The sequence below is a fragment of the Podarcis pityusensis genome (assembly GCF_964106645.2).
Source record: "Podarcis pityusensis genome assembly, chromosome: 10".
Classification (NCBI taxonomy): Eukaryota; Metazoa; Chordata; class Lepidosauria; order Squamata; family Lacertidae; genus Podarcis; species Podarcis pityusensis.
Genome location: NC_138035.1, coordinates 46,400,736 through 46,414,534, shown reverse-complemented (window position 1 = coordinate 46,414,534; position 13,799 = coordinate 46,400,736). Strand labels below are relative to the sequence as shown.

General features: G+C 48.9%; 1 long non-coding RNA gene across 1 annotated transcript in view; it reads left to right on the top strand.

The window, feature by feature from the left end:
• Window positions 1–399, top strand: part of LOC308486095 — a 28,227-nt gene extending 27,828 nt beyond the window's left edge. Inside the window, exon 3 of the long non-coding RNA XR_013990947.1 lies at window positions 109–399. This is a non-coding gene — a long non-coding RNA (uncharacterized lncRNA). The remainder of the gene's footprint in view (window positions 1–108) is intronic.
• The last annotated feature ends 13,400 nt before the right edge of the window (window positions 400–13,799 follow it).

Here is a 13,799-nt window from a genome sequence, read left to right as displayed (position 1 = left end):
CCAAGTTAGAGACATTTGTAGAGTTAATATTTTAAGTGCTATTTGGTTTTCTGTTTGTGGCCTCTTCAAAATATCAAAACTTCTTTTTTTCTTTCTTTCTTTTTACAGCTTCCAGAATGTAACATTATCAGAAAGGGATTCGGTGCCAGCAATTTAGATTTGCCAGTTGCTAAAATATTTCTGGAAGTGCCACAGTCCAAGATAGAGTTACAGGGTAGTTAGGGATATGGCTTGCCCCTTCCAGGAAGATGGTAGCTTGACTCAACTCATTGCTCAAAGTCATAAAAGGCACCTGCGATGTTCTCAGTTAGATTCCACTTTTTGGAACTAAAGGCCTCATTTGAAGTTCAGATCCACTGGTGGAGGGTATCATTCCCTCTTTTCCTGTTATTCAGAGATGATTGCTGTTATGTACTGAGTTGAATAGGATCCAAACTGTAGCAGTCTGATTGGTCCTAGAACAATAGGATCCAAAAGGCAGCAGTCTGATTGGTCCTAGAACAATAGGATTCAGAATGCAGCAGTCTGATTGGTCCTAGAACAATGCAGCAGTATGATTGGTTGGCAGGAACCACCCAATCCTGCTCCAGATAGAAGTGAATCCACAACCTGATTGGCTTACAGTAGAATTCCAGAATTAGCCAATCATGTGCAGCCCATTGTGTAAATAATGTATATAAAGCAGATACTGTGAGGGGACATTTATTCATTCCTCCTCACCACTATGAGCTGAATAAAGAGCATGAAATCACTTTGCGACTCTGAGTATATTTCACTGGCGACGAGGATGGGATCCCGCTGAGCTGACTGCCACACACAGCACCGCAGCACCGCCAACTGCCGCACCGCTGCCTCGCACCGTGTATCCAGGCTTCAGCTCCGGGGCACAAGGAACTCAGAATGGCAGCCAACAGCAGCTTCTCGCCATTCAACCCAGCATCTGGAGACTGGGAAGCGTACGCCTCCCGTTTCACCTTCCTCCTAGAAGCCAAAGGGGTCACCGACGAAGAAGACGCCAAGAAGAGGGCGATATTCTTCAGCGTCTGCGGAGAGGAGACGTTTGAAATCGCCCGGGCTCTCCTTGCGCCTGAAGACGTCGCTACTGTTCCATACAAAACAATAATGGAACAGCTGAAGGGGCACTTTTCGCCGCAGCCCTCAGTGGTGGCTCGTCGAAATGCCTTCTACGCAAAGCGGCAAGCCCCTGGGGAAACCATAACTGGGTTTGTGACCTCTCTCCGCCAAGCCGCCCGGTTCTGCAACTTCTCAGAGCTGGAGAACATGCTTCGTGACCGCCTCGTCGGTGGCCTGAAGGATGAGAAGCTGCAACGGCGCCTCTACGCTAAGAAGGACCTAACGTTCCAGGTCGCTCTGGAGGAGGCCCTGGCAACAGAAGCTGCCGAGAGGTCGACCCAAGAGGCACGGCCGAGCCTGCCATCCCAACCGAGGGTCCACCATGAAGACCTCACCGACGACTCAGGATCCGACAGGGAGGAGGTGCACCGAGTACAGCAGCGCACTCAAGCAGCGCACAGACCACAGCTGCCTCGACGAGAAGGAGGGAACTGCGCAAGCTGCGGGGAGAGTCACGAGAGGAGGACCTGCCGTTTCCGCAACGCAGAGTGCAGGCAGTGCAGAAAATCGGGACACATCGCCCGGGTGTGTCGGGCTCGGCCCACCCGACACCAGGCATCAGATGACCAATCCAAGAGCCCCAGGTCCCGGGGCCCAACGCACCAAGGCAACTCGACGGAGCTCACGGACTTCCAGGTATACCAGTTGCCCCACCCCAACGTAGAGAAAATTTATGTAGAGGTACAGATAGAGGGGGCCCCATGCCGCATGGAGCTTGACACGGGTTCAACTCTATCCATAATCTCGGCAAGGACCTTAAGGAAACTGTGTCCCACTGGGGGTCCCAAACTCAGGCCGGCCCCATTCACCCTCCGGGACTTCCAGAAACGTAAGGTCCCCACAATGGGGGTGGGGACCTTCAGGGTGCAATACCGAGGGCGGACGCGGCAACTGGACTTGCTTGTGGTCAAGGGCCCCTACATTAGCTTACTGGGATTGGCATGGTTTGGACCACTGGGGCTAGCTGTCACCGGGGTGAACCACACTAGCTTACAAGTGGACGTGGACGCCATATGCAAGGAATTTCCAGGGGTTTTCGATGGGAAATTGGGACAGTATACGGGCCCCCCCATTGCGCTACAGCTTGACCCCGCAGTACGACCGGTCAGGCTCAAGGCCCGCCGGGTCCCGTTCGCCTTGAAACCCCGTATAGACGAGGAATTGGACCGACTCGTAGAGCAAGGAGTGCTGGAGCCGGTGCCTAATGCTCCCTGGGAAACCCCAATCGTCACACCCGTCAAGCCTAATGGTTCGGTCCGCATCTGCGCAGACTACAAATGTACCATAAACAAGGCCCTCACGGCCCACGCATACCCAGTGCCAGTGGTCAGCCATGTCCTTGCCACCCTGGCTGGGTCGAAAATTTTTGGCAAGCTGGACTTGGCCCAAGCATATCAACAGCTGCCAGTAGATGAGGCCACAGCAGAGGCACAGACGATTGTGACGCACAGAGGAGCGTTCAGGGTAAAGCGGCTGCAATTCGGTGTCAGCGTGGCACCAGGCATATTCCAGAATATAATGGACTCTCTCCTTAAAGGGATTCCTGGCGTCACCCCCTTCTTCGATGATGTGTTGATTGCCGGCCCCACACCAGAGGAGTTTGAGGACCGCCTCCGCACCGTTCTGCACCGTTTCCAGACGGCGGGTCTCAAGGTGAAGCGGGAAAAATGTCTACTAGGAGTGCCTCAGGTGGACTTTCTGGGATTTATGGTGGACGCAGAAGGGGTCCACCCGACTGGGGACAAGGTACGGGCCATTTGTGATGCCCCAGCGCCCAAGAGCAAGACTGAACTTCAGGCCTTCTTGGGACTATTGAACTTTTACCATTCCTTCCTTCCCCACAAGGCGGCGGTAGCGGAGCCCCTACACAGACTCCTGGACAAGCGGGCCCCTTGGGTGTGGGGCCAGCGCCAGGAGGCCGCATTCCAGGCAGTCAAGGACTTGCTTGTCTCAAACTCGGTCTTGGCACACTTCGACGAGAGGCTGCCGGTGGTGCTAGCATGCGACGCCTCACCCTATGGCATTGGAGCTGTCCTGGGGCACCAACTCCCGGATGGAAGAGAGGTACCGGTGGCGTACTTTTCCCAGACACTCAACACAACCGAGCGGAACTACTCGCAAATCGACAAGGAGGGTCTGGCAATCGTAAAGGGAGTAAAAAAATTCCATGATTTCTTGTACGGGCGGCCCTTCACCGTGGTGACTGACCACAAGCCGTTGCTTGGCTTGTTTGCCCCCGAAAAGCAGACCCCCCAAGTGCTGTCTCCTCGCGTCCTCAGGTGGTCAATTTTCCTTGCCAGCTACCAGTATGCACTGATTCACCGACCTGGGAAGGCGATGGGCCATGCGGACGCCCTCAGCAGGCTACCACTACCGGAAACAGGCCCTGACCCAGCACCTGCACAAGAGGTTATGAGCCTGGAGCTGCTTCCCGACCGCCCCATTCAGGCACAAGAAGTTGCACACCATTCCAAGAAAGATAGGGTCATCTCCCGGGTCCTGGACTGGGTGTGGAGGGGATGGCCCAGCAGCAGCCCCGGGCCAGAATTCGCCGGCTACACAACCCGCAAACATGAACTGTCAGCCCACAAGGGGTGCCTGTTATGGGGAAGCAGAGTCGTTGTTCCCCAGCCCCTCTGCAAAAGGGTCCTCACAGCCCTACACGAGACACATCCAGGGGTAGTAAGAATGAAGGCCCTTGCCAGGAGTTATGTGTGGTGGCCGGGGATCGATGGAGAGATAGAGGCCTGGGTCAAACACTGCCAGGCCTGCCAAGAATCCCGCCCAGATCCCCCAAGGGCCCCAGTCCAGTCCTGGGAGTCCGCCCGAGCACCATGGTCACGCCTGCATGTGGATTTCGCTGGCCCCTTTCAGGGGAAAACATTCTGCATAGTGGTGGACTCCTACACCAAATGGCTGGAAGTCGCACTGGTACCGTCCACTTCCACGTCCGCAGCCATCCGGGTACTACGCAGGCTGTTTGCAACCCACGGGCTCCCTGACACTCTCGTCTCAGACAACGGGACTGCATTTACGTCAGGAGAATTCCAAACCTTCACAGCGCAGAACGCCATCCGCCACATCCGTTCGGCGCCGTTCCACCCTGCCACCAATGGCCAAGCAGAACGCATGGTGCGGACCACCAAGGACACCCTTCGCCGCATGACGCAAGGGGACTGGGAGTACCGCCTTGCCACATTCCTTCTAGCACAGCACAGCACCCCCAGCTCAACGACTGGCCGGAGCCCCGCTGAACTACTAATGGGTCGGCGCCTTGCAATCAGATTGGACCGCCTTCACCCCGATAGAGCTCAGGATGAGGTAGTGGTGGGGGAAGGCAGGAACCCCCGGACCTTCGAGGCCCAGGACCCAGTGTACGCAAAGAATTTTGGGGCAGGCCCAGCATGGGTACCCGCCACAATCACCAGGGTCACTGGCCCCGTGTCGTACGAGGTGCTAACGGATGGGGGGCAATGCTGGCGCCGCCACTGCGACCAGATACGGCGACGATTCCCGGGAGAAAACCAGGAGGAGGACAGGTCAGAGGAGTCCCAAGGGAACAGCGGGGCAGTGAGGCCCATAGAGCAGGAGGGGCCAGCAGGAGAGGCAGAATCAGTAAATACAGAGAGGACCCGTGAGGCCGAAAGGACACCGGAACCAGAACCACGACTGAGCGAGCCGGTTGCACCAGACCAAACAGCCGCATCACAGCCAGCATCCTTGGAACACGAGCCAGAACCCGGAGCCCGGACCAGGGAACACCCCAGGCCACAACGCACACGTAGGCCGCCGGCATACCTTGAGGACTATGAATGCGACCTCCCGGGCAGGACTGGAACTTAGAGGGGAGGGGTGTTATGTACTGAGTTGAATAGGATCCAAACTGTAGCAGTCTGATTGGTCCTAGAACAATAGGATCCAAAAGGCAGCAGTCTGATTGGTCCTAGAACAATAGGATTCAGAATGCAGCAGTCTGATTGGTCCTAGAACAATGCAGCAGTATGATTGGTTGGCAGGAACCACCCAATCCTGCTCCAGATAGAAGTGAATCCACAACCTGATTGGCTTACAGTAGAATTCCAGAATTAGCCAATCATGTGCAGCCCATTGTGTAAATAATGTATATAAAGCAGATACTGTGAGGGGACATTTATTCATTCCTCCTCACCACTATGAGCTGAATAAAGAGCATGAAATCACTTTGCGACTCTGAGTATATTTCAATTGCCATCGCCCATGTAGCCAAAACACCACAACCCAGGCACAAAACAACCCAGCTAGGACCGAGAGTGCTTTGTGTTTACAGGATGTTGAATGACTGCTTGGGGCAGGGGCTAAAAACCAGGTAGGAGGAAGGATTGAATGGGGGGAAAGGTTGAGAGAAAAACAATCCCTTTGTCTGGATAGTTCATTTCCTGATTCACACGGAGGAGCTATTTTTAATGTTCCCAGGGGGGAAAAAGTCAAGGCTGTTTATAAAAATCAATGGAGAAATCTATTAATGTGTCTGGGATTGAGCACCATATGTACACCTTACACCTGCAAAAAATAAATAAATTCTGAAGAAGTCCAGTGAGTAGCGAGTGTGCACTAGACTGCTAACACATTTTTCCAATCTTAAATTCAGTTCTCCACATTCCCACATCATTCTCTTAGAATGCCAACGGTGCCCGGAATGTTTTAAACAGTTTATATAGTCCGCTTTACTGCAAGACCACAGGGCAGTTTATGACACAGAACATAGTCAGCAGTATACATCCATACATAGCTTAATGTCTATACAATACCCAAAAAATTTAATACAACTATAATCAGTGCTATTTTTTTTCTAGAAAAAGAGTTTCTGGAACTCACCATGAACACTTCCCTTGTTCTCTTGGCAAGGCAGTGGCACCCACCTGAGAGATGCCACAACTGAGTTCTGGCGAGTACCAGCTGAAAAAAAGCCCCGATAACCCTGGGTGCCCAGACCTCATTGTTGGTTCCAAAGGGGCCCACATAACAGTTCAAGCCTAAAAAAATGTAGGTCCTCTACTCTGCTAAGGTAGGCAAAATGCCACTATCCACCCCCAAAAGGGAAGTACCAGAATCAAGGTTTGCAGAAGCAAACCTTGAAAAGGAGAAGAAGAAGCAAAGCTGGGAGGACCCCTCCCCCCAAAAAACCCAATGAGAACTGAGCATGCTCAGTGGCATTGGGTTGTTGTCAGTGTTAGGGGCAGGAGAGGGGGACATATTTTGTTGTGTAGTTAAGGGATGTTGGAGGAATCTTCTCAAAATGGATATTCAGCTAGATTTCTTTCAGTACACCCATTCAACCCCAATCGTCACATGGACTCTTGCTGTTATTGATTTTCAGCTAAGTTCTCTACAATGTTTTGCATATTGTATGAGAATGTATACGTAAATTGCTTTGCAATGTGTGTCATTTGCATATTCATTGATGTACAATTGCCACTGTCCTGACAGGTCCCTTATTGCTTTTCTTTTTCCCCTAAAGGGCTATTTATTGACTTTGTGTAAGTTGTTCGTTGCTAGAAGAAGACCATATGCATGGAGGCTGCAGTCCTAACCATGCCTGTTCCAAGGTAACTCCCACTGAATTCAATGGGGCTTGCTCCCAGGCAAGTGGGGTTAGGATGCCTGGCTTAATCCGTTTCTTACTTTGAATTTTAAAAACCAATAGAATGCATTCCTCGTTGTTGTTCTTTTCATGTGGAAGGATTGTTCTTTTTGCACAGAAATCATCTTGAGCTGTCATGTTTCAGCAGACACCTATACAGGACCATTTTTCGAATAAAACATATGTTTATGAAATAAAATGCAATTTTCAAAAAGGACTTGCATGCAGTTAAATGACAGGAGGAAGTCATCCAGACCAAGACACAAAGGACAAAATAATGACAAGGAGCTGAGCTGTCACTTCCTGATGCTAGGGGGAGGCTGAGTTCATGGTTAAAAGGCAAGATTTGAACCAATGACTTCTTGGTTCCCATTACACTTAAAGTCACTACACCAGATCTAAAATGAGAGAAACATTTGACAGGTCCCGGTTATGAGTCTGACCATTCCAAATCTAACACGCCAAGTTATAAATAACAGGTGTCTTCATGTTATTCCTCCCCAGGAGAGGAGAGGCCCGCTCCTTTTACTCAAACGAAAGTCTATATTTACAGTGAGCATCGCCGCAAATAGACTTTAAGTCCTTTACTTTCCCAGAGAAGGGGAACTCTGGGAATTGCAGTTTCATGAGAAGGCTCTGGGGATATCTAAGAGAGAAGTCAATACACTTTTAGCAAACTACAATTCCAATATCTCTTTGGAAGAAGCCTAAAGTGGCATAAAACCTGTATAGCCTGATAATGTAGTTGGGGTCATAGGATATAGTTAATTGTTCCGTGCTTGTTCACTATTGTAGCCAAGCGAAGGATCGAGTTACAAAATGTTGATAATTAATATTCAGTCAGATAATTTACATTATCAGTTAATGAGGCATTCAGGGTGCCTCAGTGTGTGCTAATTAAACACCTAATTGTAATTTGCAGATCAGCATTAATATATCAGTGATAAGCACACATTTCTCTAATTGGAAGAGGTCACATTACCAGTATATTGTGGAACAGTATACAGTCACAAAGTGTGTACATTGATCCCTGTTTTACACCTCTATTTAATCATATCCAGATACAGCAAATAAGGTTTCAAAATGTTGCAGTTTTTGTAAAAGAAGAGTCTTAACAGCCACTACCAAAATCTGTAGAAATTTTGTCTTTCTCTCATGGAGAATTCTTCATTTCTCAAGAATTTATGACCTCTAGTCTTTCGTAAATTATGGCTATCCCCTTATGCCCTCTGTGCCCATGAGAGTTCTGAATTTAGGGCCAAATGACACATGCCAGGAGAGATCAGTGGCCGAACTTTTTTTTTTTAAGTAAATGCATAATTTGATTGCAAAAACAGCACTAAGTTAGGGACTAATCTAAGCTTTTCAATATGTGTTGTTTTCCCAGTCTGCTTTACTATTTCAAGCTGTGGAGGAAAAGAAACACAGGCATCTTTATCATGTCTTTATCTCTCTCCCACCCCTTGCAAAGCAATAGAAGATCGGAATAAAGTGACTGTAAATGGAAGATGGCAGGGGAGGGGTGGATTTCTCTGCACTGCTCCGTAATTATATTAGCAGCCCCTCTCCCCATGTCTGAATTTAAGAAACCAAAAAGATATACAATATGCTGAGATATCAATCATGGTTCACCCAGTATGACATGTAGTTTGGCACTTGCTTGTAAGCTCTTCTGGCCTGGAACCCACAATTTAAAGCACTATATGAGCTGATAGTCCAATATAATTACTAATTAAAATTAATTAATTAAATCAACAAGTATCCTTCTCATTTGTTGTAGATGAATCACAGCCATCCTTCTTTTCCTAGAAATTATATTCCCCTGGAATAGACATTGCATGGAATACATGTACTGTACGTACATCAGATTTTCACCTGGTCTATAATGTGTGAACTGACTCTTTGACTGACTGTGAAGTCTCTTGAAAGGGAATGTGCCACTTCTGTTCAATGTCAAGCACACTTCGCCATAAGTTTTACATAGCAGTACTGGAAGAGAAAGCCACAATAGTTCTTGCACTGCACACTCTCTCTCTCACACAAATACACCCAGCTTCAGAATGAACTTATCTCATCTATCCAAGGATTTTAAAAAAAGGAATTAATTTTTTCTTTTTCTCCAAAGAAGAAATTTGATTGTAAAACTTATTATTATTATTACCTAATTATTTCCGGCTTCAAATTAAGTTCTCCTTTATTTGCATTTTCACTGACTTGAAATGACGTTGGCTGATTCATACATCTTTTGTTTCATAATCTAGGGTTGTTTCTGGCTATTTCTCAAGTAGCATTTATTATTTATGTTATGAGCTTTTATCCCAGTGATACAACTGTATCCTTGCATTAATCACAATTGCTTTGCATCCACCCCCCAGGCTGTCACTGAACTGTCTTCAGTCCTCTAATTAAATTGTCCAGTGACACCTAGTGACCAAGAATGGAATTCAAAACAGCACAGACAATATTCTCCAAAATTAAATTGACATGATGCAAAACAGCTACACATCAGTGCTTTCCTGGGAAAAAGCCCCCTTCTCCACAACAGGTCTTACTTTTGAGTAAAGGATTGTACTGTTTGTAGTGTGGCCATGTGTATTATACTTCACACAGAACGTTCCTCTATTTGAAGAGGATAGTCACTGGAGAGTCCTCTATTCCACCAGAGCAGAGGGGGAATTTTCAGGCCAAAAACAACTTTCCAGGGACCACATGCCAATGATGGGTGTGGACAAAAGTGAATGTGGGTGGACCAAGACAGGTGATTTCTACTTTTGAACAGTGATCTAATACAGTTGTACCTTGGATCCCGAACGCCTTAGTACTCGAACGTTTTAGCTCCCGATCGCCACAAACCCAGAAATGAGTGTTCCGGTTTGCGAACGTTCTTTGGAACCCAAACATCCGACGTGGCTTCTGCGGCTTCCTATTGGCTGCAGGAGCTTCCTGCAGCCAATCGGAAGCTGCACTTTGGTTTCTGAACATTTTGGAAGTCGAACGGACTTCCGGAACGGATTCCATTCGACTTCCAACGAAGGTACAACAGTAGTTCAGCCATCAAGTACTCTACCTCTCCATCCTCCATGCAGGCAAGCAAGAGGCATTATCTTAGCCAGGTCACATTCTAGCTAGGAAAAAGCACTTGAGGGCTGTGTGGAGCAGGGCCAGTGAGATGTGTGGCCTTCAGATCAGGGGCTTAGCCTAGGGAGAATTCCAAGGGCCATAGAGAGAGGGGTGTAGGGCCACATTCACACACCCCAGGCCTGAGGTTCACCGCCCTCCTTTTGGAAAGCTGTTGGGTCCTGGTTTTAAAACAAAGAAGCATAAGAAGGTTGAACCTTCAAGTTGCCCATCAGCAGATACCACCTGGACAGGAGATGAGCGGACATACAAGTCAACTGGTCTCAGTCTTGCCCACTATGGTGATATGCACTATATTTCCACTTAAATTGCAGTAGTCATTTTTAAATTTGCATCTGCGCATATAACTTTTATGCACATTGGCACCTTCTTTTGTCCACTTTTGGTGATGCACTTATTCCTCTTGAGTGGCCAGCCTCATAAATGGCTACCCTAGCCCATTAGGCTTGCAATCTCAAACCCTACAATGAATTGCACAAAAGAGCAGTCAAAAATTGCCTGTGTCGCTCTAGGCCAGGAACCCTGAGAGCTCTCGCGGGAATGCACACAGACATTTGTTTACTTGAGCAAAGTACTCATTTTTCAATATATCAAATTTGCATGCACACACAGAGAGAGAGAGAGAGAGAGAGAGAGAGAGAGGAGTTTTGTGCAGGAGCAGTTCTGTGCAAAAGAGCTGCTTTTTAAAAATAAAAATACCACAAACAAACACTCAGCATGCAGGGACACGACACTGTTCAGAGGGTGCATGACGGGGATCTTGGGGGGGGGCTCCTGGTTTGCACACCCCCAGATTGTGAGCCCAGGGCACCGGGCCCCCTGCCCCCCCACTACGCCACTGTCAGCAACAACTGGTGGGAAAAGGCAGGTAGAGTCCCTTCCTCTGGGCTGATGAAAACAAAATGAAGTTAGGGGGTGTGCAGACGCCAGGAGCTGTATCAGCGCCCCCCACTGGCAGCCCAAGACAGTGGCGGAATGGCCCAGGGAGTGCACACATGGGTGGGAAGACTCCTAGCAACTCTGAACCAAAGAATATGTCTGCACAAAACAAAACACAGCTCACACAATGTGCTTCAGCGCATCCACAGTTAGGTAACATGAGATGTCCTTATGATCTTAATGCTCTTATAACAGGATCTGCACTTTAAAGCAAGAGCACTGTATATTTGGGGCAGTCTTCAAACTCCTTTCTCTTTCCAAGGTCAAATTCACGGCTAGGAGGCAAGGCAAAGTGAGGAGGCAGGGGTTTGAGAAAGTAGACTAAGAGGGCAGTGGAGATGGAGGCGGCTTGACAAAGCCAGAAGGGGCCTATGAGAACATATTTATAATAATAATATAATAATAATTTATTATTTATACCCCGCCCATCTGGCTGGGTCCCCCCCAGCCACTCTGAGCAGCTTCCAACAAAACACTAAAATACAATAACCTATTAAACATTAAAAGCTTCCCTAAACGGGGCTGCCTTTAGATGTCTTCTAAAAGTTTGGTAGTTATTTTTCCCTTTGACATCTGGTGGGAGGGCGTCCCACAGGGCGGGCGCCACTACTGTGAAGGCCCTCTGCCTGGTTCCCTGTAACTTGGCTTCTCGCAGTGAGGAAACCGCCAGAAGGCCCTCGGCGCTGGACCTCAGTGTCCGGGCAGAACGATGGAGGTGGAGATGCTCCTTCAGGTGTACTGGACCGAGGCCGTCAGGCCGTAAGGTCAGGCCGAATCTATTGACAACCACACGGGACAACAAGGTCCGAGAAGCAGTGGTCGGGGTGTGTGACAGCGGCGGAGCAAGCCAATTGGGCGCCTGGGGTGGCACGCATGCCCTGCATCCAGGGGTGGGGCCAGCCGCCCGTGGGGTGGGGCCAGCCGGGGCAAGACGCTCCGTGGGGCCTCTACAAGGAGTCTGCCTGCACCCTCCCACTCAGCCACCCTACAGCTGAGGGGGTGGTGGCGGGTGGACCATTTGGGTAGCACAGAACCTGCGTGCAGAAGGCACCGCGTCTCTCCCAGGAAAGACATGTGGCTCGGGTGCGCTGCAGGCCCCACGGTGAGTGCCACACAGCATTTTGTCACCCGACCCCTCAGTGCTGACATCCAGGGTGGCCCGCCCTCACCGCACTCCCCTTCCTCCACCCCTGGGTGGTGATTAAACAAGGATTGCATCTTTCATATTAGTTTTAACTAAGCAGACCGTTCTTTTCCTGCAGGCTTTGAGTGGTCTAATGCTCAGCAACAGCCACATCCGTAGCGCAGACTAGAATAAGACATGCATAAAAGAATGTCATAACTTTATTTCACCACCATGGGGCATTGTGTGCAAGCCAGTGAGGCCCCAAGAACCAGAAAGTTATCAGCAGTTTTGCACTAGTTGCAAATATTTTAAAAATATGAGTCATAACCACCAGATACTATCTATACAGTTCTTTAGAACTGCAAAGGACTCCGCGGTGATCTCATTGCAGTCCTGTCATTAGAACAACTGTATGTGAGGTGGGTTTGCCTTACTATCCCCAAATCGCCAGTAGTGGGGTGGTGGTGGTGGAAGCGAATGCACAGATGGAACGGCTCGCCAACAGCAACTTGGGGGGAAGTGACAGCAGACATTCAAGTCTACCATTCAGAATTTAGTATGGAAAGGCAGTCTGTCGTATATTCTATTTAGAAACGAAAACCCACAGTAATTTATGAGAGAGAACCTCAAGCTGAACGCATCTTGGGCCTCCATATTGACGCTTTCCACATTTTAATGCACTGAAAAATGCAGTCCTCCTAAACACAGGCCTAGACATGTCTGTGAATGGCTTAGCTATTCTGGATTTGAATAAGAGAACCGTCCCCGACATCTCTGCTCCTGAAGGGGATTGTTTCACAAGGTAGCGTGCCTTCAGATTCCCAATAAGTTTTTATTTATTTATTTTATTCATTAGATTTCTATCCCGCCCTTTATCACAAGATCTCAGAGTGGTTCAAAAGGTAAAAAATACGAGGTAAAAGGACAAATAACTAGTTCAAAACAACAAAACAATAGCCCCCTGCCCTCCCACACAGACATTTAAAAGGCTGTAGGGCATGGTGGTGCTGTGGGTTAAACCACAGAGCCTAGGACTTGCCGATCAGAAGGTCGGCGGTTCGAATCCCCATGACAGGGTGAGCTCCCGTTGCTCGGTCCCTGCTCCTGCCAACCTAGCAGTTCTAAAGCACGTCAAAGTGCAAGTAGATAAATAGGTACCGCTCCGGCGGGAAGGTAAACAGCGTTTCTGTGCGCTGCTCTGGTTCGCCAGATGTGGCTTAGTCATGCTGGCCACATGACCCAGAAGCTATATACCGGCTCCCTCAGCCAATAAAGCGAGATGAGCGCCGCAACCCCAGAGACGGTCGGACCTAATGGTCAGAGGTCCCTTTACCTTTACCTTAGGGCATGAATCAGCCAAAGCCAAAGACCTGGTTGAAGAGAAACGTTTTCACCTGGCACCTAAAGATATATAATGAAGGCGCCAGGCGAACTTCCCTGGGGCGAGCATTCCACAAAAAGGGAGCTTTGGCAAAAAAGGCCCGTTCTCATATTGCCACCCTCTGGACTTTACATGTCTGAAGGAGGGAGAGGATGACACACAGAGGGAGAGAGAACATCCATACCCTCCAAATTGGTTGCTCTCCCCTAAAACTGCCCCTCTTAATAGTTGTGATGAGCGACTACAGTTCACTGTGGGCAATCTGTATATAGAATAACATTTCCAGATTCCCCCCCCCCCAAAGAGTTGAGAACCACATGTATGGAAATGGTGTTGCACACTTTCCCCCCAACACTGGACCTCTGGATCCAGTATTCACAGTTGTGTGCGCAGTTCTAGCCACTGGACTGGTGGAGTACAAAGTAGCGGGTTTGTGCTATAATCACCAATCACTTGTTTAG